The sequence below is a fragment of the Octopus sinensis genome, linkage group LG10 (genome assembly GCF_006345805.1).
Source record: "Octopus sinensis linkage group LG10, ASM634580v1, whole genome shotgun sequence".
Classification (NCBI taxonomy): Eukaryota; Metazoa; Mollusca; class Cephalopoda; order Octopoda; family Octopodidae; genus Octopus; species Octopus sinensis.
In genome coordinates, this window is record NC_043006.1 from 101,498,945 (window position 1) to 101,523,935 (window position 24,991).

Consider the following 24,991-nt stretch of genomic DNA (forward strand, 5'->3'; position numbering starts at 1 on the left):
TTTTGCGTCTACCATCATCATGAGAAAGAGGAAGATTATTGTAAATACTGTCAAGTACTGAAGTCTAAGTTGGTGAATATTTGGTTGTGTCATATTCTTACAGAATCTCCTGAACAAGATTACCCAGATAGTCGTATTCCTCTCGATAAAACCATAAAACTTGCTGTCTCTTGTTTCTGCTTCCATGTTGTACATCATCCCTTCTTGACCACCTTATCCCTTCTTGACCACATCATCCCTTCTTGACCAGCTTTCATCACTTGCACATAGTAATAAAGTGAAAAAAAAACATGCAACCCTCCCCTCCCATTTATTTCAATCCAAGAAGACACCAGTGCTCTATTGATACTCATTCTATCAACCCCTGAAAGGATGAAAGGGAAAGTTGATCTCGGCAGGTTTTGAAATCAGAATGTATAGATGTTCAAAATGCCGCTAAGCAATTTGCCCAACATGCTAGCGATTCTGCCAGCTTCACTGCCCTACTGCAAAGTATAATATTAAAAATAAGAATAATGGCATATAGCCCTCATTATCCACAATGCGGTCACACATTATTGTTAACCATTCCCATGGTACGCATTCATCATAACCTTTCAAACTACTGTAAAATCTTCTCAATTCCAACTTGAAACAATTGTGAACTACCACATATCCATTATTCTTTCTCTGTAAACTACTAGACTGATTTCTGCAGAGCCAAGTCTATCAGAAAATTGCTATTGTCATTCACCAGTAATTTCTTGCTCCTGAAAAGCAGTGTTTTTATCCATAAATGTTATCAGAGGTTTTAGCTCTCTCTAACACAAAGCTGCCAACATAGAAATCCTACAAATCTCTACATTTTAATAGAGCAGTTTAATTCAAATGATTAAGTCTCTCTTTCAATTCCATTTTTCTGTTGTAATTCACTTGATTTATTTGAATTAATTTTGAAAATAACAAAGAATCTAGTTAAATAACTTTGTCATTATTTAAGCTGATGTTTGGAACAGATTAACTAGATATGTGATGGAGGAAAGTTTTGATGTAGACCACTTTTAAGCTAAGTTTTAAATTCAAGTAAGTTTATATTATTGAATCAATAGTAAGCAGATTGGTCTCAAAAGGATTAATGTCTATGGGGCTCTCTCTGACCCTGATTTTAACGATTCTGATTAACGATGTTGTCTCTTCCACCAATTCTCATTTCTGAGCATATGATACCATTCTTAACTCCCTCTTAAGCTTCTGCATGCAGTTGTTTTCCAATTGTAACATTGATGCACCTTGCCAGATTCACACTGTTTTGATGAATAGAGACACTGGAAAGATTCTTAGAAATAAACATGACAACATGGTATCTTACAAAAATTTTATTACTTATATCATAGAAGTAAAAATAAAACAAAAAAAAACAGTCTTGCTCTACACCCTGTTTGCATCTGAACATCTCACAGCTTGAACACTCGAACATACTATAAATCTAGGATACACAATCCCAGATTCATTTTTCATAGCAACCGTAATTCTATAAAAGTGAAGCTTAAGTTTAGGTTTCATTTTCTGAACAAGAAAATACTTCAACACTGTTCGCTTAAACCTGAATGTAATCATTGTATGTGTTGATATTGATCAACACCCACAGTTACAGCCAAACAATATTGATAGTTTCCTTCATGCTGATTCCACCAACCAACTAACTAACCAACAAACAACAATTACTATCTCATAGACACACTGTTTTTTCTCTCAGTATTTTCTATGCTTCTACAGTAACTTTTATTTCTCTGAACTAGTAAGCTATGTACTATATCTTCTTCAACACACGATGCATCCGTCTCGCCTCATATTGCCACTTGTTTTATCTCTAAACATCATCATCATTTAGTATCTGTTTACTATGCTGGCATGGGTTGGACAGCTTGACAGGAACTGTTAAGGCCAAGGACTACACCAGGTTCCATATTCTGTTTTGGCTTGTTTTCTACAGTTGGATGCCCTTCCTAATACCAACCACACCACAAAATGTACTGTGATTTTTATGTGGAAACATCACAGGTGCTTTTTAAGTGGCACCTGGACAAGTGCTTTTTACATAGCACCTTGGTTTTAGGATCTCAATTCTCATGTGGTGGGTGGGTCTTCTGAAATGCAGCAATGTGCCGCATATCTCAATCCTCTGTCATCTCCTTTGTAAAGTTCAGCATTTTGAGATCACTATATTACATATTTCCTTAAAAATTCTTTCTTAGGACCATTACCATCTGCAACTTGCACAGGCTTCATTTTCCCCTACAATTATTTATCAAATTATATTCAAACTGTTATGGGAGTGTCTTGAACAGCCCCACATGACTGAAGGTGGACTGATTACAATAAATAAGGACTGAGTGAACTATCAAGGAGTAGTTGACAGTGTTAGTTAGACCATGTTGGTCAACTGTGTTAGTTCGACAGTTGGTAGATGAACAATGAAAACTGAATATTGTACCTATGTTCAAGTAGTAGAGAGCATTCCGTGTTAACATATATTTCTGCAATAGGTTATTTTTAGATAACCACTACCAACTATTAGGTTGTCCCAAAAGTTCATAAACACTTGTGAAAATTGAATTTTTACTCGCCAAGTACTAACAAAAACAACAAAAATTATTCCTCAAAATAAAGACCATTATTTTCCAAGACTTTCTACGAACTTTTGGGACAACCTTATATTTTTTTGTGTAATACCATTTTATGTCAGATGTGTATACCCACATCATAGCACAAACTAAATACCAACTGCATATGTATTGTATGGCAGTAAGTGCTTGTAAAGTTTGAGTACTTCTCTTTCTCCTTGAAATACATAAAGGAATTTAAAAAAAACGTGGTCTTGTATTACAAGATCTAAACTCTTAACTGTGTTATTATTGATCTGGCACAGGATGGTGGATTGGCAAAAGTCTTCATTCTATTTCTTTCAGTTCTTTACATTCTAAGTTCAAACCCTGCTGAGGTCAACTTTGCCTTTAAGCCTCTGGGAATCATCTAACTGCTCCCCTGCATCCTTAGCCTGCAAATTCCCTCATTATAAATCAATATTGAATAAGTAATGGATGAGCATCGCAGTCTTTTTCATCAAACATTTTCATGGTACCTCAATCTTGCAAGAGAGTGTAAATTTTTCAGTTACAAAATGTATGGGTGCATATTATGAAGCAAAGCAGTGATTGTAAGAAACAGTAACCCTATAAGCCAAATTGTTATGTCATGTCCTTCCAGAAACCATTTGAAATGGTTAATATTCTATGCTCATTCTGCTGTTTGTTTGTTTGTTTACCATTCGGATTACTGTCAAACGTGATGCTCATTTATTCACATTGTTTTGAATGTGAATAAAGCATGCATTATCTCATAGCTTGAAGATTTCAATGATGTGATTGTTTATTTTAAGAATGATGTTGTGGGGTAAGTGTGAGGGGCTGGATCTAACCAGTTTCAACATAAAACAGATGGAATATTTTGGCTAGATATAGCTGGTTTAAATGCTAACTTTTATATTTGAAAAATATCTTAAACTAATGGTTACTAGTAGAGTAAAATAATGCAACTGATTTCTTGTTATTTCCTTTAACTGTGGATGTAACTGTGAGTGTACAACTTTTGATTAGATTGAAGTATGTCTCGTATATATGCATGAGTATGAATGTAGTAGGATCAAATTATTCCACACGTGGTGTACAATTGATTTAGTAAAGCATAAGTTATAGACCTAAACACTATATTTTTATTCTTTTACTTGTTTCAGGGTTTTCTAGTCAAAGAAATTGACCCCAAGACTTATTCTTTGTAAGCCTAGTATTTATTCTATTGACTCTTTTGCCAAACTGCTAAGTTACAAGGACTTAAACACACCAACATTGGTTGTCAAACGATGGTGGGGGACGAATACTGACACGCACATAAATACACACACACACACATTATACACACACACACATTATACACACACACACATTATATACACACACACACACACACACACAAAACATGCTTCTTTCAGTTTCCATCTACCAAATCCACTCTCAAAACTTTGGTGTGCCTGAAGCTATAGTAGAAGATACTTGCTGAAAGTGCCACACAGTGGGGCTGAACCCAGAACCATGTGTTTGGGAAGCAAGCTTCTTATCACACAGCCACTCACGTGTGCATACAAAGGTGTAATATATTAAACTGATATCTCTGTATGCATACAAACACATGCATATCATAATTAGTTTCTTGATATAACACACCTTCTCATATACTATTTCGTGTTAATCTGTTTGGAGCATTTTCTATAGATTTATTGCTTGTGATACAATAATAATAATAATGATAATAATAATAATAATATGATGATGGCATACAAAATATATAAATTATATCAATCAATGAGAATTTGTTGCACTTCTTTTTTTTCTTCTAAAGATTTCTCAGGTGTTGTAAGTAATAGGGTTTTTTATCTTCATTAACCCTTTAGTGTTCACATTATTCTACCCAAATTAATGCTTTTTCATCCTTGTTGTTTTGAACTAATCATGCATTATCTTGAAGCTATGAGATTTTGATGAGGTAGCTGTTAATTTTTAAAACGATAGTGTAGGGTTGGTGTGAGAGACCAGATCTGGCCAGTTTGAACATAAAACAGACGAATACTTTTGGCCGGATATGGCCGGTTTAAATGCTAAAGGGTTAATTTTTTTTTCCCGTTCAGTAATTTCACTTTCCATGTTGCTTTATTTGGAAGCAGGCCTCAGCATGAAAATATTGAGGGAGACAGAACTTACATCAACCTCTCAATATAGCTACTAATGTTTACATCTTAGTCATTAATGGCAGTAAATAAATATATAGTATTTATTAGTAATAACTATATATAGTAGTCATTAGTAATAATATTCTCCTTTTATTTCTGTTTACGAGTAACCCTGTGATATGTGATTGAGTAATTGAGAAGTCATGTCTTTAATCCTTTCCAAAGAGTAAAATCCTTCTTGTCGTGAATGACCCTGGGATTGCACCTAGAAAGTAACCCTCTGAGGCACAAGTCCGGGCGAAGTTGTTTATGGAAGGCCAGCAGTTGCCCATGCCTTGTGGTTCTTCACTTCTAGTTCTTTACTGTCTGGGTTCAAATCCTGTCAAGGTCAACTTTGCCTTTCCTCCTTTCAGCTCAATAAATAAAGACCAGTCAAGGGATCAATATAATCAATGAACCATCCCCCTCGAATCTCTGGCCTTGTACCTATGTTAGAAACAATTACTGTTCTGTATTTGAAAGAAACAAAAGCAAGATGTAACATTAATTTTGTAGCAGACCTGGTCTGCCAGTAATGTGCTGAACAAAAATTAGTTCTGTGTACTACAAGACTATGTTGCTGCAAACACGTGTAGCTGCAATTTTCTTTTTTTTCTTTTCCATCGCTCTCTCTCTCTCTCTGTTTTTTATGTAGGAGTCCTTGTGTATTTTCGAATGTGTAAAACTGTAGGGAATTGGTGTAAAGGTGATAGTTCTAGAAAAACAAAAAGGAAAATGAAAAAAATTACAACATCACTGACCCTAGTTGCAATGGGTGTTCTATTAATTGATCCTGATAAAGCATCATAATGTCACATACATAACTAATATAATTAGAATGGTCGATGGTGTTTCGTGTGTTATATAGATGTTTGTTTGATTGCGTTCACGTGAGTATATGGATGTACAGTTTCATACACTGACACACAAGCTAGCACATATGAGCATTTGTGCTAGATTTTATATATGTGGTTATTCATGGTTACACATAGACACGTTGTGTGTCTGTACTATATTTGTATAAACATGAGTCTGTGTGTATATGTGTGGATACATATATATGTATGTGTGCATATATAAATGTATGGGTATGTACATGTGTATGCATTTGTGTGTACGCACGTACGCACACATGTATCATCTGAGTGTGTACTATATTTGTACTAACTTGAATCTGCATATGTGTGTGGATATGTTTACGTATTTATGTACATCTATATGTGCATATATAAATATATAGGTATGTACATGTATGTGTATTTGTATGTATGTGTATATATAAGTGCGTGTGTGTGTATATATAAGTGCGTGTGTGTGTGTGTATACATTAATCCCTGACCGTCTATCTGTAACCACCTGTGACTCTCCCCTCACACTTCTGTGAACTTAACCAGCTACACCTCACCATCCTCATTATGCATTCTTTCTTTCTTATATTCATCTTCTTGTACCATGACAGTGTGCTCTGACTCCTTGTTATCCCTATTCTCTTCCAGCTAGTGTCACACACTCTGATGTAATGCAAGATAGACATGCATGTCTTCCATAGTAAGATGCTTGTATCTATGTCTTCTATCATACATTAACTTCTCAGCACCAGGCATAAAACCACTTCCTCTGCTTCCACTACAACCACACTTAATTGAGAGGGCTTCCTCTTCTTTACTTGGTGATATCATTCATTCCTGTGCCACAAAAAGAGAGTCCAGTACATTCTGTAAAGTGGTTTGTGCTTGACCTCCTAGGTTGTAATTCCAAATAATCTCTGACTAAGACAACAATGACCTGTCCAACCCATGCCAGCTTAGATAACAGATATTGAATGATAATGACGGTGAAGGTGATGTGAGACCTTTTGATACCCACCTGACTGAGATTATCCTTGATCTTATGATACAAACTTCCTGTTTTAAAACGAGCTAAATTAAAGATTTAAAGTGCATGTTAATTTATGTTCCAAACAACAATTAATAATTACTATAGTTTTCTAAATTGTTCATTATTTTTATAATTAATTGCAACAAAGGCAGTGATTTCCACAAAAATATGGTGACAAGAGAGAACGTGTATGTAATTAAAGATTACATTAAAACACAAGTAGGCATTTTTGAATTTATAGTTTTGTTTAAGTTAAGAATTTAATGGGAAACCTTTCTCTCCTGCTATGTATTTCTTTCAGTATAGTTTTTTTTTTTATTGGCATTGAGTCTTTTGTTCCACCAAAATCCAATAGGATGTTATTTAAAGTATTAATGCCATCTGGTTGAACTAAATCATTCTTCTCATATCTATAGGACCCTCTTCAATGTCTTTGTTAATGGGAAATTCTTTATATTTTACTAGTCTTTATTTGTTGTTATTGTTGATGATATAAAAGATACAACAAGCAAAGTAGTTGAGTTAATAGAATTGTGGAGGATTGGAATTGGCTCAAGAAAAATAACTCTAGAAGGAATATATTTTTGTTAAATTTGATACCTCATATCCCATTGTCAAATGTGGTCATTGTCAGTATTTAGTCCTTGATCCTTACCAAGCAGATTTGCCACCAAAACTAGTCTAGCCATGCCAATCGTGTCTTTTCATAAAGAGTTAAATTATCAAATATTTTTTTACACAAAATAAAAGGGGGTTCTTTTTGCAAAAAAAAAAAGTTGTATTTTTTGTTTTATTTTTTGAGTGATTTGCCTAGAACTGTAGGGAATTGGTGTAAAGGTGATAGTTCTAGAAAAACATAAAGGAAAAAACATAAAGGAAAAAAATTACAACATCCATAGTAAGATGCTTGTACCTATGTCTTCTATCATACTTTAACTTTCGTGTGTTATGTAGATGCTTGTTTGATTGTGTTTACGTGAGTATATGGATGTACAGTTTCACACAAGCTAGCACATATGAGCATTTGTGTTAGATTTTATATATGTGGTTATTCATGGTTACACATAGACACGTTGTGTGTCTCTACTATATTTGTATAAACATGAGTCTGTGTGTATATGTACGTTTTTCTCAAAAATGCTAAGAGTAAAAGATTTTTTATATGACACATTCTACCAGTGTCTGAAGTTTGAAAGTGTTTAGTTACAAAAAATTATTTTTTAAATCTGTAGGTCAAAAGGTAAAGATCCCTGATATTTATTCCCTCACTTCTTTTTGCTGAACTGTCAAGTTACAGAGAAGCAAACAAACCAACTGTCAATTGGTAGGGCGAGAAGCACATACATAAGGATAAACTCTTGCATGTCTACATACACAGATGACAGGCTTCTTCACATTATCGTCTACCGAATTTACTCACAAGGCACTAGTTAGCCAGGTGCTATATTAGAAGACAACAGTTGCCCAAAGTGCTGCACAGTGGATGGAAACCAGAGGTGCAAGGCACCACAACTGGTTCTGCTTTTGGAAACCATTGGTGATGCAGAATGCTTTCAAAGCCATACTTACATATATCTTTTATTTTATATCTTTTACTTGTTTCACTCATTAGACTGCAGCCATGCTGGAGCACTGCTTGAAGAACTTTTACTTGAATGTATCAACCCCAATATGTTTTAAGCCTGGTAGTTATAGTATTGATCTCTCTTGCCAAACTGCTAAGTTACGGGTACATAAACACACCAACACCGGTTGTCAAGCTATGATGGGAAAACAAACATAAATACACAGATATATATATATATATGATGGGATTTTTTCATTTTCTGTCTACCAAATCCACTCACAAGGCTTTGGTTAGCCCAAGGCTATTATAGAAGACACTTGGCCTAGGTGCCTTGCAGTGGGACTGAACCTGGAACCATGTAGTTGGAAAGCAAACTTACCACAGCCATGCCTATATATATATTAAACCAGTGTAACTTGGATGGAATCATCCCTGTTAGAGGTTTATATCCTCAAATTGACTATAATATATATATATATATATATGTATACACACACACACACACACACACACACACACACACACACACACACACATATATATATATATATACATATACATTTGTGTGTAATTTAATCAGTTGTTTGTTGCATTTAGGGGATGTACAAGTCCTTTGAATTTCTATCCATGTGCCTGCAAACAAAAATTTATTTTGATCAAGAATATTAAGTGTTCCTTTTTAAGTGAAACAAAGTGTGTGCGTAAAAATGATGAATTCTTTACCTCTTAAACCATGTGTCAAGAAATAAATAAATAAATATATATATATATATATATATATATATATATATATATATAAAGATTCATTATTTTTTGTTAATTCTAATTATCTCTCTTCAAAGAAGAATAAATACATATTGCGGTTATATATTTTGTTTTCTGCTTTGTTTACATATTTATTCATTATAAATAATATTTATCATGACTTGGTTCGTTGCCATTATTTTCTGTTCCCATCAGAATTTTTTTTCTTTATTTTTATCTATTTACCCTTGAAATGTTTGAGTTTCAAAATTAAAAAAAAAAAATCAAATAAAACCTTTTATTTTTAATTCAGTAAGTGATTGATTAATTTAGATTTATTCATTTATTTATAATATGATGAACACGATGGTGCAGCTGTGAGTTCTCAGTAAACTGAATGTGTGACCTGATTTCTTTTCTCATTTGAAACCATCATCAGCTAATTTACCATGGCTGTTCAGAGGGGCAACTTGTTAGTTATTTTTTTCCAGTATTCACACTTTAACCCATTAGCATTCAGATTACTCTGTGAATGTACTTATTCATATTGTTTTGAATTAATCATGCATAATCTCATATCTTTGTGATTGCTTATTTTTAGAATGACATTGTAGGGTAGGTGTGAGATGCAGGATCTGGATAGTTTGAACATAAAATGGGTTGAATACTTGGACCTGATATGGTCAGTTTAAATGCTAATGGGTTAAGGAGTACATATTTCTTGTAGACTTTTTAGAATAAATTCTTCTTCATATATGCTTCTGAAATGCTATTAAAAAAAAACAGAAAAGAAAAAAGACTTATTTATTCAATGTACTTGTTCAGTAAATGTTAATTGCCTGACCATTTATTACTAGAAGCATATATCAATGCATAATTAGTCTTACTAAATCTGGTACCAATTTAAACTAGCTGCATGAAATGCTGCATCTATAAATAAATGCTCTTTCAGAGACTCAAGATAATGTCTGTTGTAAATTTTAACACAAAATACTGCTTCACTTTTCTTTAGCTTATGCATATTACTGCATATTATATATAGAATTTTGAAATAATTATATCATTCATCAATTTTTTTTCTATATAAAAGAATCAGAGAAAGTGGGATAGTGCCCATGACAATGGCAGTCTCTCTAAAATTGGTGAGGTTGATGCAGTTAATGTTTGAATTGAGGAATCTACAGGTTCAAAACATTCCAAAGACTGCTGCTCTGAGGATGAAAGATTAGCTGAAATGTCTGAAGTGAGTGTTGGGAGATGGAATCCACTAAAGGTATCAAGAAGAGGAGGAAAGTTACACGGAACAAATTAGCATGAATGAACAGTGTATTCTGCTATTAGCTCAAAAGGAGAGATGTAGTAGAGATAAATAGAAGAGGCAGAGAGAAAACTACACATTCATGAACTAATATTTGATTGTTACTGATTCAATATTTAGTGTTTAGTCAAACTGCCTTCTTTTGGATGTTACCTAGAATGTGTGTGTAGCAACATAAGAGCAGTAACACCTTTATGAGAACAGTATTTTAGCATGGATCACATTTAAGCTTTGTAGAGTAGCAGTTGATATCTGAAGTATTTTATGTCCCTAAAGAGATGTTGTTTGATGCAATGAGACAATGTTATGTGACACACACACACACAACACACACATGCATGCATGCATGTGTGAAGCATTGCATCCCGGAAGTTTCCTTTATGCAATGTCTGTAATGATATTGGTGCTAAGCTGTATCAGCTTAAATTGGCAGCCTTTCCTTTAAATGGATACTGGTAGCTACAAAAAAGACTTGCATGCACCAGTAACTTATCTAGGTTTGTGTGTACATGTTCAGAAACATGGTCAATCCTGACCAAGAAAGACTGCCATCCTTGGGAAGTTGTGATATGTTAGGCCTAGGTTGGATTGGTGCTCACAAATATTAGAGAAAAGGAAGAAGAATTAACCAGTGGGTTTAATTCTCATTTTGGCTATTCTTGAGGATATATAAAGGATACAGCTCGTCAAAATGCCATAGAAACTCAAATACTTGCCACAGAATAAACTCCACTTAAGATATCTGTGAACCAGGCCAGATGGTGTTAGCCTATTAACATTCAGATTACTCTATCAAATACAATTCTCATTTGTTTGGATTGTGTTGAATAATATATTAATCTTGCATTGTCTCATATCTTTGCGATTTCAATGATGTGACTTTATTTTTAGAATGACACTGTAGGATAGAGGTGAGAGACATGATCTGGTCAACTTGACCATAAAATAGGTTGAATATTTTAGCTGGATATGGCTGGTTTAAATGCAGATGGTTTAAAACCAGATGGTGTGGTATGCCTATATCACTTTCACATGTTAAATAGTTTCCTTTTCATTCTCACAATTGTAATGTTGTGTGTGCAAACATTCCCAAGTTTACTGTTGTGACTATTAGTTTTAAAGCCAACACTTTAGTATCTTCTTGTAGTACTTCCTTATATTTGTATTTTAACCCTTTAGCAATCAAATTACTCTGTCAAATGTAATGCTTATGCATACACATTGTTTTGAATTAATTATGTAATAACTAGAAGCTTTGAAATTTTGATGATTTGATTGTATAATCTTAGAAGGATATTGCAGGGTAGATGTAAAAGAACAGACCTAGTTGGTTTGAACCTAAAACTAGTAGAATGTTTGAGCCAGGTTTGGCCAGTGTAAATGCTAAAGCAATTGTGTGTGTGTGTGTGTGTGTGTGTGATTTAATGTATAATTTTTCTTTCACTTGTAAACCAGCTAAGGATTAACAACACGAATGGCATCTGGCTATAAATAATACCTTGATAATATATTGATCTAACCCAAACTAGCATGGAAAAAGACTTAAAAATGAATGACAAAATGTGTGAGTTTATATATATATATATATATAATATATATATATATATATCTATAAATATATATATATATATATATATATATATATATATATATTTAAAATTGAGGATAAAATCTTTATAAGAAATTATCAGTAGTTAGCGTGAAAAAATAGCGTGCGGTATCTATGAATAGTAGTACCCTCTATATGATATATATATATATATAATATATATATATATATATATATATATATACACATACATACATACATCTCTATGTTTTTGTGTGAGTTTAAAAAATTTATTTTTATGAATCTTGTTTACCTGTTTTTCTACATTCACATGTGCTAGATTTCAAGCACATAAATGTAACTTCTTTGAAGCAGCATATGCTAATGCATTCATCTAAATATCATACTGACACATATACCTAATTGCCAAGCCCACATACACAGTCGAATGTTTAATAGCCATATACAGATATATTTGTAATTAGACATCATATTGATATAATTACATCCATATATCATTTAAATATATGTATACCTCATGCAGATACAAGAATAATATACACATTCCAGCACTCATTCATATCAATTTATTGCTCATGCATACTGAGATCTATGCTACTTCAACAGATGTTTATGCACACCAATATATGTATGCAGGCATTCCACCCAAATAAATTAGTTATCTTCTCTCTCTCTCTCTCTCTCTCTCTCTCTCTCTCTCTCTCTCTCTCTCTCTCTCTCTCTCTCTCTCTTTCAGATTTACTCATATCTTCTTAATAATATAAAAGGGAATATATGTATGTTCCAAATTGTTGGCTCTAGTTCCACACCTAAGTAGCTTAAATTTTACATAGGAGCACATCTTTTTAAAAAGGTCATAAGTTAAGGGACTTTCTCTGATAATTTCTATAATATTGGGCAAAGCTCAGTGCTGCTGGTGCTGGTCTCATCTCCATTGTTTTAACATCAAGTTATTACTATTGTTCACTGTTTGAATGAAGTCTGTACTTGTCTTTCAACATTTTAAACCCTTTAGTATTTAAACCAGCCATACATATCTGCTCAAAATATTCTGTTTTATGCTCAAACTAGCCAAATTCTCACACCTGTCCTACAATGTTATTCTTAAAATAAACAATCACATCATTGAAAACTCAATACTACAAGATAATGCATGATTAATTCAAAGCACTGTGAATATATATTACATTTGATGGAGTAATCTGAATGCTAAAGGGTTAAATATATTATATACTTCAATAACACCCAGCTGCTTAATTTAAAGATTATAAAATACTGTAGTCAGATAACCCGTGGAATCCAGTAATGGCAGAATATATTTTAGGAAAATATAATCATAATGCATAATGGATAAGTTTTCATTATAAAGGACAAAAGTGAGCCTAATGTATGTATGTGTGTGTGTGTATGCTTATGAATGTAACAAAGAAATTGTGACTTTGTTCTTAGTTTTCTTCACTGACAATTTTAAAAATCTATTGTTATGTGTGTGTGTGTATATATATATATATATATAATATATATATATATATGGCTATTTATATAATACTTATAAATATATTCCTTCTTTCCTAGGTGAGTGTCATTTCTGGAACTTCTGCTGGTAAGAGAGAGCTCGTTTTATTTCTGTTTCATATGTTGTTGTTATTCTTGTGACATGTCTCATGATGTTACAATAAGTTCTCAATGAATTGTTGAGTTCACAGTCGTCCACTTTCACTTAACAATCCTACTACTTCACACATGAGTAACATTAAGAATGCTATGTTCGTGTTCACCTGTCTGTATATATCTAACATTTTATGCTTTTGTAAGAAATAATTGTCACAAGTATATAGCTCCTAGCTTCTATTATTATTGCCAGAATGTATTTTATATAGAAACACAACAGCAGGCTTATAACTTGAAGCATTTCTCAATTTAAGTGGTATTGTTAACATAAAACCTATGCATTAATATAAAGCCTCTTATACAATGTGCAATGTGCTTTTGTACAAGTAATGTTATGCAAAGCATTGGATGGCTAATGTAGTGGAGGGTACTAGATGCAGCGAGATGAATGATTCAAAGGATTTTCAGTTGTATTTGTGGTGCAGCCTGCAATTATGTTGTGCATAAACTGTTGCAGGAACTGTAGAAGAGGCAAACGGAGAACATCTGTTTGTAAACCTGGAAGAGATTAACATGTATGTGTGAGATGTGTTGCATCAATCAGTTGACTTGTCTTCTGAATTCTAACAACAACAACAACAACAACAACAAAATATGCAATAATTGGCAGAGATGAACCATTGAAAAACCGAGCAATGTATGGGGTTTATACTGAATTTAGAAGTTTCAAAGGCCAAAATCATTTTTGGCTTTGAATAAAGAATGCAAGAAGATCAAAGCTATTTTGGCCATTATGGATTTATGGAGATTGCAAAAGATAGGAATAATTGATTATTGTTTATGAGAGAGATCAAGAATAGTTCTTTTCAATTAAATTCACATTTATTGTATATTAATACAAATGAAAAGCAAAATACTACAGTTCAAGTTGCAATAATAATGGCTTACATTGATGTATCAAATGACAAGAGCCATTGTACAGTAATGAAACAAATACTAATACAATAATTAGTGCAGTAATATCACCATAATTATGAGTTTTATTTTATGATTATTGATATTTGTATTTTGAAAATTTTCAATGTAAGTTGCTCCCATGATTAGAGGTTTGTTTACTTGCAGTAGATAAGCTGGACTTCTTCTTTTTAGTGCCTTATCTGCCTTTGTAGTTGTTGCGTATCTGCAGGTCATCCCTTCTCCTCAAGTATGAAATAGGAAAAGATTAAAGAAGGATGAAGGATAATGTTGGCTATAGCATTATAAAATGTTATTGCTCTTGAGAAAATCATGAAGGTCATAACACTGTGTCTTATTTCTACAAACTCTGAGCTTCAGTATCTCATGAACAAATCTTGATTGCTATTTGTTTAAACGATCAGCGAGCAACCAAGGGAAACATTCAGAGGCTTTTAGTTTTGCAGTTTTGATATGTCACCACAAGAGTTATGCTCTGCTATTTGATTAGATAATTAATTCTACATGACTTCAATTTTAGCTTTAGGTTTCTTTATTAGAAAACAAAAATAGGCATCACAGTAATGATGCAACTTCTCATTCATTATACATACATTCACAGGTATGTATACATAGATAGTTGACAACTGTCCATTTACATCCAAAGAAGAACACTGACTACATGGAGATGACTATGTTTAACAGGTTACCTATGTTTCTAATCTGCCAGGTGTGTTGCTATTTCAAGTGTGTCACCACCTCAGGTTTGTCAACACCCCTGGTCTGTCACCACCTCCCTTTTTCTGCAGGTTTAAAAAAGAAATAGAGGTGAGAATTTAGCATTATTAGTGCAGAATTTTAGTTCCAATGAAGCTTCACTATATCTCGTTAGACCTCCCCACCCTGTTGGTGTGATCCAAAAATAAGCTGCAGGATCAGAGTATAGGAGCACCGGGGTCTTCAACTGGTACTGAAGATACTCAAGATGGTCAAGACTAGTTCACCTTCTTCTAAAGTTATACTGTAATGAAAGTTCAGCAGTGCCTCATTCTTAGTGAGCTTACAATGCACTAGTCACCAATCTAGGATTTTTTTTTAATATCTGTGCTATTGTTGATGGCCACTGACCCACCCCCATGCTGGATTCAGCTATAGTTTTGACAGATAGTATTTCTGTCCTTTTGAAGTTTCTAGCAACCTTCCTTGCGTGTGTCAATTTTGTCATCAATGTCCCAACCATACAACAAGTTTTAGTAGTTTACATGCCTCCAATAGTGCTCACAAGAAACCTGAAATAACACACACACACACACACACACACACATACACACACACACCATATTGGCTGTTTACGATTGATTAACATCTGTATAATCAAGCATCTACACACTATTAGTAATCAATAGCATTATCTTTTCTCAACTTATTGTTCCTGGTTTTTGCTTTTTTTGTTTTTTTGATTTTTATGGCTACCATTTATTTATTACTTTTTGTTAATTTGGGGGTTTAATTTTGTTTTAACTTTTAAACATTAGTAATGAATTGAATTTTCTGTGTCCTGCTTTTTTTTTATTCTGTTTTTGTCAGCTTTTATTATTCATTTATTTATGTTTTTGAAATCCAAATGTTTAAATGAATAAAAAAATAAATTAAAACCTGTAATAGAAAACTTTATCAAAATTTTAAGCTGTTAGATTGGCAACACATTAAACTGTTTGTTTAATTTCATGACTTGTAAAAGAAAAAGTAATTGAACAAAACAAAAACAATCTATGACACAATTAAAAAATAACAACAAAACACTGAAAATTCTTTATTGATAAGCTAAAGTGGTTTTTATTTTATTTGGCTTTTTTTTTAAGTTTTAGAAATTAATTCTAGCTTTTAATTGTCACTGTCACCTTATACTGCAATGTTTTTTGTTTGTTTGTTTTCATAATGTTTTGTTTTTTGTTAAATTCATTTATATTTGTAACTTAAAGTGATGGATTGAAGGAATTTTATTTCAGTAATAAAGATTTCATTCTTATGCACAATTCCATTCCCACTAAGGGAGGTGTTATAGTTAATTGATTTTAGATCATTATATTACTTTGGGTTTTTTTTTCTATTTTGTTTTTTTTTTTCTCTCCATCTTTCATTATCAATAAGATTAATGAGTAAGACTTAGTGAAATTTCAGCCCAGAATGAAAACATGCACAACTTGTTGTTGTGAAATATCTTGTCAAATTCCTTACTCTTGCATCAATACTTAATTACATTCACAGTGGTTTCTCACAACTCATTGGCATCAAGCGACATATTTGAAGGTGAAGGCTACAACTGTTGATTGATTTCACACTGGTACACACATGTCTAGTACTTATTTTATTATACTTCTAAGAATGGGAGACAGAATCACCCCCAGATGGCAATATAAACTCATAAACTCAGGATTTAAAAGAATGAAACTAGATAGTGTATAATGTTTAAGTCTAGTATGTTGTTAATAATAATAATTGATGGAAATGTTAAAAAGAGAAGTATATCAGCTAAATAAGTCAATCCTATACCAGCTTTTAAAATGGAATAAATGCTATGAAAGACAAAAAGCATGGAAAGACAAAAAGCATGGAAAAAATTGATAAATGCTATTCTGGCAATATGGCTTGGTCGGTCTTCAGGGATGCAACAATTTGATAATAATTGAGGTAGTCATGCAGATAAACACTGTTAAGTTTGATATATACACATGGAGCACAATACATATTAGAATATAGAGAAATTATGTAAAGCCTTAAGTCAACAGCTGTTTCAGGAAGCCAGGAGTTATGTAATAATCATAATTTGCCAGTGATATATGCAAAAAAGTAATGGATATGTAACCAGTAACATGAAGATACTACAGTAAGTCTAGCTCCCCTCTTCAAGAGAAGATTGACAAATAATGAATTATAATAATAAATAATGTAAATAAGGGTTTGTTTATTTGATAAAAGTGATGATAATAATTGGGATTGAAGGAAGAAATGTTAATTAAGTATGATTAAGAGTATTGCATAGTTATATAATTAGTTGTATACTTTCTCCGTTTTTATCAACACGCTATCCTCCCATGGTCATGAATAATGATTAGTTTTTTAGACATGCACCCATCCACCTTTTTTTATGTTTATTTTAAAGTCAAGGTCAACATAGTTAATTGATTCTACCACTAGTTCATTAGTGTGTTGCTAATCTAGCACGTTTCCAGAATGTTACTACATTCCTTACTGTGCAAAAAGAAAGGGCAAAAAATGCGTCATGCTACATCAGTCCACTTAGATATTAATAGGTACCTTGAGGAGGTCACATCTCTTCAAGAAACAACTCATGCAAGTGCATGAGGTAACTGCTGAACATTTTGTACATAATACTGAGCTTAAGCAACTCTATCAGGGGCCACAAAAATAAAATTTCTGCAGAATTGATGTTTTTTATTATGGGAGACATTTCAAAAATAATTCCTATCCGAATGGTTGGAACCAATGAATCAGTATTTAATAAGATGGGAGGATAAGTTGATTTTCATGATTTTAAGGATACTAAATTAGCCTGAGTTTTCTTGGCTCCCTACCATCTGTACTTGTACAAGTCATTAAAGGAGTTTCTCGTAAAATCACGTGATTTTTCTTCTGTAGTTTCTCTTTGTTGTTTGCTTCATGATAGTTTTTGTGTAGTTGTTTTTAAGTTTTTTTGTTAGAATTTCTGTGAGACTAGTGCCATTACAGTATTTCTAGAATATATTTTTTTCCTGTGTAAACCAGCATCTTAAGAATCAAAAGTCAACCAAATGCAGCATTGGCATGATATTAAAGTTATTTAATAGAAACCAACAATAAAGGAAGAACTAAAAATAGATAAAAGAGACAGCTGTGTTATATTGTGTAGTTTTGATTTTTAACATATTTGTATTTTTCAAAGATTTTGTAATTGAGTATATTTGTAAGTTATTTCAATGTAAAGAAATTTACTTAATTACCTAAATCTTTTTGGCAATGTATAGAACTTTATTATCGCTGTATTCTTTTTGGATTTATTTATAATTTTATAACATCCTGCTTTAGTATCCGTCTTCAAATGATTGAATAGGTCTTTTTGCTTTTCTCTGCTTTCTATTGTACAACAAAGAATATTTGGTTTTTACTTTCCTCAAATGAAATATGAATATTCACTATCAGGATGATCAAGATGTAAACTGCAGGAATTAAACTTCTGTGGAATATCATACTGATTTCATTAATGGAGAAATTCAATGCCATTTTTGTTCTCATTTTCGTTATTTCTGGTTGAAGTGTTGTCCATGCTATTGTAAAGTTTCAGGTAGTTCTGCTGAAGGAGATGAAGAGTGCAGCTATTAAAAATTGCAAGCTGTTTGGATGTTTCAGAGTGATTTTAAAGTAGGCAGGGAGTTAGTGGAGATGATTTACTCGATAGATCAGCAAGTTGAACAATTAATAAGAAACTACTTCACTTGCTTTCGTGATGTTGATAGCAGTCGTAGGTGATGGAGTAATGTTGGAACCTTCAAAGAGTAGCAATTTTTTAATGGAAACTTGTAAATAATATGTGGTGTATAAAACAACATTGCTGCCAATGATTGTTAATTGGCATTTTAAAACCATTCAACCACTTAAAGAAAGGAGTGGTAATAAACATTCAAACATAGCTAACTTAAGAGTCAGTAATAGCATATAAAATCATTTTTATTTCTGCTCTCTTCTACCAAAGATGTTTGGATTAAGTATGCCTTTTCAATTGTTTAAAAGTTAATCTATGTCACAATATGAGCCATCCTTAACTTGTTTATTTTTCATGTATTTCTTTTTGTAACTCATTGTTAATTAACAGTTTCATAACCAATAATATATGTACGTACAAACATACATACAAATATGCATACATACAGTGCAGAAGAATAGCTGTATTGTGATCTACTTTAGGTTTTTATGGTTTTAAAATTATATTCCATTTTTCTCATGATGTCCATAGGGTAAATATGTTATCAAGTTTCTGATGAAACACACTGCTTTCATTTCACTTGGTTTTAAAAAGTGATGAAAAATTTTCGTAAAATAACTTTGTCATTATTAAACTGGTGTTTGGAACACAAACCAGCATGAAATTTTGTAAGGTTCTAGTTTAGATCAGTTTAAAAGTAGAAGTTTGTGCGGCGAGCCGGCAGAAACGTTAGCACGCCGGGCGAAATGCTTAACGGTATTTCGTCTGCGTTACGTTGTGAGTTCAAATTCCGCCGAGGTCGACTTTGCCTTTCATCCTTTCGGGGTCGATAAATTAAGTACCAGTTACGCACTGGAGTCGATGTAATCGACTTAATACCTATGTATGTCCTTGTTTGTCCCCTCTGTGTTTAGCCCCTTGTGGGTAATAAAGAAATAGGTATTAAAAGAGAATTAATTCAGCTAGTTACAACTCATCGCTGCAAAAACTTACCCATGAACTTTTGATAGAAAGGTTTATTCAAATATTATAAGTTTTCTAACTATATTGAGATGGATTTTGTTACTTTAAAACACTGTTGCTGTTTCCTGTCATCCTCATCAACAGCATCATTCATATCACCTCCACCAGTATCTCCATCATCATTACCACCGTTCATGTTTTTACATCTGGTTTTCTTTGGTGGATCTACACAATCACATCTTGCCATTTTTTTTTTTAATTTATTCTGTGATTTTCAATTCTCTTTGGTGAATCATTAGTGCTTCAGTCAAAGAAGATTTAAAACATAGATCACTGGAATTAATGCCGTTTCAATCTCGTCAGACACTTTTATTTGTTATTTTATTAATCACATTTTCATATATGTTATATCAACCTTCTCTTTTACAAATCCCCAGCTGTTTTCTTGATTCCTTTAGATTTAGCTGCTTTAGTTAACTTTTATGCTATACAGTCTAGTGAATCTCATGTCTCACAGCCAATGGAATATAGATCTTCTTCATTCACTTCAGTCATCATTTGTCTGGATTGAATCAACATGTTATTGGTATATTAAGAATTGTGACTATTAAAGTATTTTAATATTTGTAGCTACAGGCATTTGTTCAATCTCATTATCCTATTCGCCAGCTTAAATTACATTTCACTTAATTGTTCTTTCTCTTAGTAGAGTCTTTTCTCTTCCTTTTTATTTTTATGATTATGTTTATAATCTGTTATACTAGATTCTAAGAACTTATTTTATAGTTTGATTAGTCAGATAAAAGAACTAATATTCATCTTTCTGCCTTTTAACTTGATAGGCTTGTCAAAATGATCCTTAATTTAAAATGTTTGCAGGCTTACATGGTTGTAAAATAACTCTTGTATGTCAGAATTCCAGTGTACTGTAGTTGCCATAAAAACAATTTGCACTCAGCAGAGCAAATCAATAAACCAGTTTTGAAATTTTAGTATTACCACTGTTGATACCAAGGATCTTATAACATATTGTGATACAGTATTTTTTACAGCTATACCTAGTGGGCTGTTGCTAGTTAAGTAGCATGCCCATAGACATTGCAAATTTCTGCTAACAGGGTATGAACCACCAACCCTTGGATAATTGTCTCTTCACACCTACACATGTGCACTCGCTCTTTCATGCCCATTTTCCATACTGACAGGAACTGAATGGATTGTTACAATACATCTCAGTTCTTATTCAAAATTACAGACCTCATAAATAGTTTGGTTTCTATGACGCTCATTTTATTGCCAGTTGCTTTAGAGTGTATTGCGTGTATTTTATCATAGCACAAGCGCTAGAGAGGTTGTCATGTCTTCAGCAAAATCAGAGCCCCCTTAATCCAATGTCATCATTGCTTCTTCACCAGCCATTTTATGAAGCATGTTGGATGCATTTTATCATAGGTACATCACTAGTAGAAATCATCTTGTACGCCTTAAAGTTTAAGACTTTTCACCACTTCATGATGTTCATACACTCAAGACAATATGGTAGAAAAAGAAGATGAATAGAAGTGAAAGTGATGCCCAAAAAAGAACTAGAATGATGCAGTGTGAAGGGAATGAGAGTATGATGGTTGAATGAAGGCAATTGGGATGAGAGGCTGCTAGAAAAGGAAAGAGAGGTTAAATGTTGCATAAATTTCAGTAGTTTATTTATTCATGATTAAAAGGCAGCAGATTTTGGTACCAAAATTTACTAGCTTAACATTAATTAGAGGACAGCATTTGAAATTCTGCATGTGATACACCTTGTTCTTTCTCATGTTCTTCAGATTTTGACATTCCAAAATGCTTTGGAATTTTATATCATAATTTACCGGCTGCAACTATGGTGGATAATGAATATCAATCAATCATTGTTATTTGATTCATTTTGAACACAATTCATCTATGTCCGGCATTTCTATGTCTCAATGTTCTCATTTACTCTCTCTCTCTCTCTCTCCCTCTCCTTCCCTTTCTCTCTTTCTCTCATCACATTATCTTTCTTTTGTTCTACTTTTTACTTTTAAAATAAAATTGTACTTAACAGAACAATATTTGTTGGATCCTGATTTTCATTCTCATGCAGATATATTTTCTCTTTCTCATTGTTTTCCTTTCCTCTCATGTTATGTTGATAATTGTTTCCATGCTGGCATAGATTGGATGGTTTGCCATGGTTGGAGTAAGCATAGATTCAGAGGAACTGCTCCTCTAGATGGAGCATTGGCTCACATCTCATTCGTGTTTTATTTTCCACACAGCCTGTTGTCTTTTGTAATACTAACTACTTCCCAAATTAGGTGCTTTTTTTGTGATATCTGCACTAGGGATATCCTCCACAAGACTCTCATCTTTACACTTCACAGAATTTATTGCATACATTTCCCATGGTACTAGCGCAATAGAGGTACCCCTGTCCTAAACATGCTTGAAAGAACCTTTCAAACCCAAATTTCTCTTTTTCTATGAACACACAATAATAATAATAATAGCAGACCCTCAGCTTACTCAAGAAGTGAACAAGCATGTTGTTATTATGGTTATAAAGGCTAAGCATAGTGATTTAGAAATATCTTGAATTTTAAAAGTTGCTAGATTTTTCGTCTACAAAGATTGTAAGGAGTTAGAGACTGAAGATGGAAATGTATCACCAGTATCAAAGCATAAAAAGCATTGTAAATGCTCTGAAATCATCAGAACATCTGAATTTATCCAGCAAGTTCAACAGACCATTGATTACAATCCCAGAACATCCAAAAGGTCAATTGTGAAAGATCTCCATGTGTCAGAATGAACAGTTAGAAATGTTGTCTATGAAGACATTTGATATAAGTCTTATATGATGAGGAAAGGTTAGTTTGTCAGAAAAAGCAATAGAAAATTACTACAAATTGAAAAATCCAGCAGAAAAAGATTTGGTTTAGTTTTTTCTCAAAGGATAAAAACTTGGACCAAGATCAAAAAGTTAACAGAAAAAATGAGAAATGGTTATGTGCAAGTTCCAAGTGTTATGCATGCAAAATTTCCTGAAATTGTCATGGTTTTAGGAGTTGTCAGCAATGAAGGACATGTGATGCCTCCTTACTTCTTTCCACAAAGCCTTAAAGTTAACTCTGCTGCCTACATTGAGGTCCTGGAAATAATTGTTAAGCTCTGGATAGACAATGTATGCAGTGGAAGGCCATTTGTGTTTCAGTAAGGCTCTGCACTATCACACATGGCTCTAGTAACACAGGAATGGATGGCTGAAAATTTTCATGATCACATAACCCCTAACATTTGGCCTTCTAATTCCCCAGATCTCAATCCATTGGACTATTATATGTGGAACATTCTTGAGAGAGAGGTCACTGAACACACCCATAACACCAAAGTTTCTTTGAAAGCTGGCATAGTCAGAGTAATGTCCAAAATGAACCTGGACCACTTGATTACAACATGTAGATGATTTAGATGTCACATAGGAGCAGTTGTTGAAGCCGAAGGTGGCTTTATTGAATAACATCATAGAAAAGAAGGTTTATTTTTATCTTCATAGCATTTTTTGATAAATAAAGTTATTACCTGTTAATATATATGTTTTTATTAATAAACATAAATCTGTCCTCAAATATCTTACGCACCCTGTGTATGTATATATATATATATATATGTATATATATATATATATTGCATTTTCTTGTCACAGTACTCTAAAGAAGTAAGCACTTTTGCTAATATTTTTTCACTTGACTTCATGATATGTATTGTATGTATTTCTATCTGGTTATTTAAGAGTTCTTTCCATGACAATACATCATGGAAATAATATTTAAAAGGCATGAATATATATATATATATATTATATATATATATATTATGTATATGTATGTATGTATGTATAAAATCACGTTGCATCAGCTCCTGTCATCTGTGGAGGAAATCACTGTTTCTTTCTTCTTTTCTCAGCTGACATTGACTGCCTTAGCTTCTATTATTTATAGCTACATTTTCACCGATCACCGTTTCTAACACTGGTTGTGCTGTCTTCTACTCTGTCATAATCCATTCTCTTCTATCTGATGCTTATATCATCATCATTAACTTTTTCTTTCTACAATAGCATAGATATCTATTCATGACTCCTACTTCTCTTCTTACCATTAGTGTTCCTATCACTTTACTTATCTCTTCTCCTCTTTTTTTTGCAGTGCTACTATTGCTGCCGTTATTTCTAATCCCATCTCTTTCTTTCTCTCTACTTATTTCAGCATAAATTAATTTCATCTCTCGGATACTCTCATGCTGCTTACAATGTTTCCAACTCTTTGACTCACTCTATGTACTCACACTACTTCACTTTTTTGTCATACACCAGTGCCATTTCTATATCACTGCTTCTTTATTCTGCCATGCAAGACTCAGTATGTAAATTGATTTGAGTTTTATTTTCTGCCTTTATTTGCAAAATGACCCATGTGGCTGTTCAAGTTTCAAATTAAATTTAGTGGAAAGATTCTGAAATAAAATTTGAATATACTTCAGGGTGGACTGAACTCTTAAATTTGTAAAGACAAAGTTAAGCAATATTGCTGGAAAGTTCAATGTGCTCAATTGTTCCTGTTATATCAGTTGTTACTGCAAAGGTTACAGACCATGAAATCGGTCTTTTTTTAATTTTTTTAAAAACAATATAAAAACAAAATGAGAAGGGAATCCAATGTACTGCCCAGTTATGCCAACATGGTAAATCAGGCACTACCGATATTGATATGATGGCATCAGAATCTCTCTCTCTCTCTCTCTCTCTCTCATTTGTATGTGTTAGCAAACACATGCAGATAACCAATGTTACATGTGTGCACAAACACATGCAAGCTCTTATATATATATGTACATATGCATCTACAGACACTCTTTCCAGAATATGTTTGCATGCACAGACACGCACACACTATTTTTAATATGTGCACTTACCCATGCATTTTCACATCCTATTGTAGTAGAAGTATTGTCTCTGGATTCTTTTTGAAAAAGTTTCATTTGAAACTGAGCTACAAGGGATGAACTATTTTCCAGAATATCTGTCT

At 32.9% G+C, this 24,991-nt stretch overlaps 1 protein-coding gene across 4 annotated transcripts in view; it reads left to right on the plus strand.

The window, feature by feature from the left end:
- LOC115216731 (N-acetylated-alpha-linked acidic dipeptidase 2) overlaps positions 1-24,991 on the plus strand; it is a 1,056,093-nt gene that overhangs the window by 174,127 nt on the left and 856,975 nt on the right. For 2 of the 4 annotated variants that reach the window (XM_029786272.2, XM_029786274.2), the window contains exon 2: positions 13,454-13,481. The exons of the other annotated variants lie outside the window; for them this stretch is intronic. The gene's annotated coding sequence lies outside the window, so the exon portion shown is untranslated. The remainder of the gene's footprint in view (positions 1-13,453; positions 13,482-24,991) is intronic. 4 annotated transcript variants of the gene reach the window in all.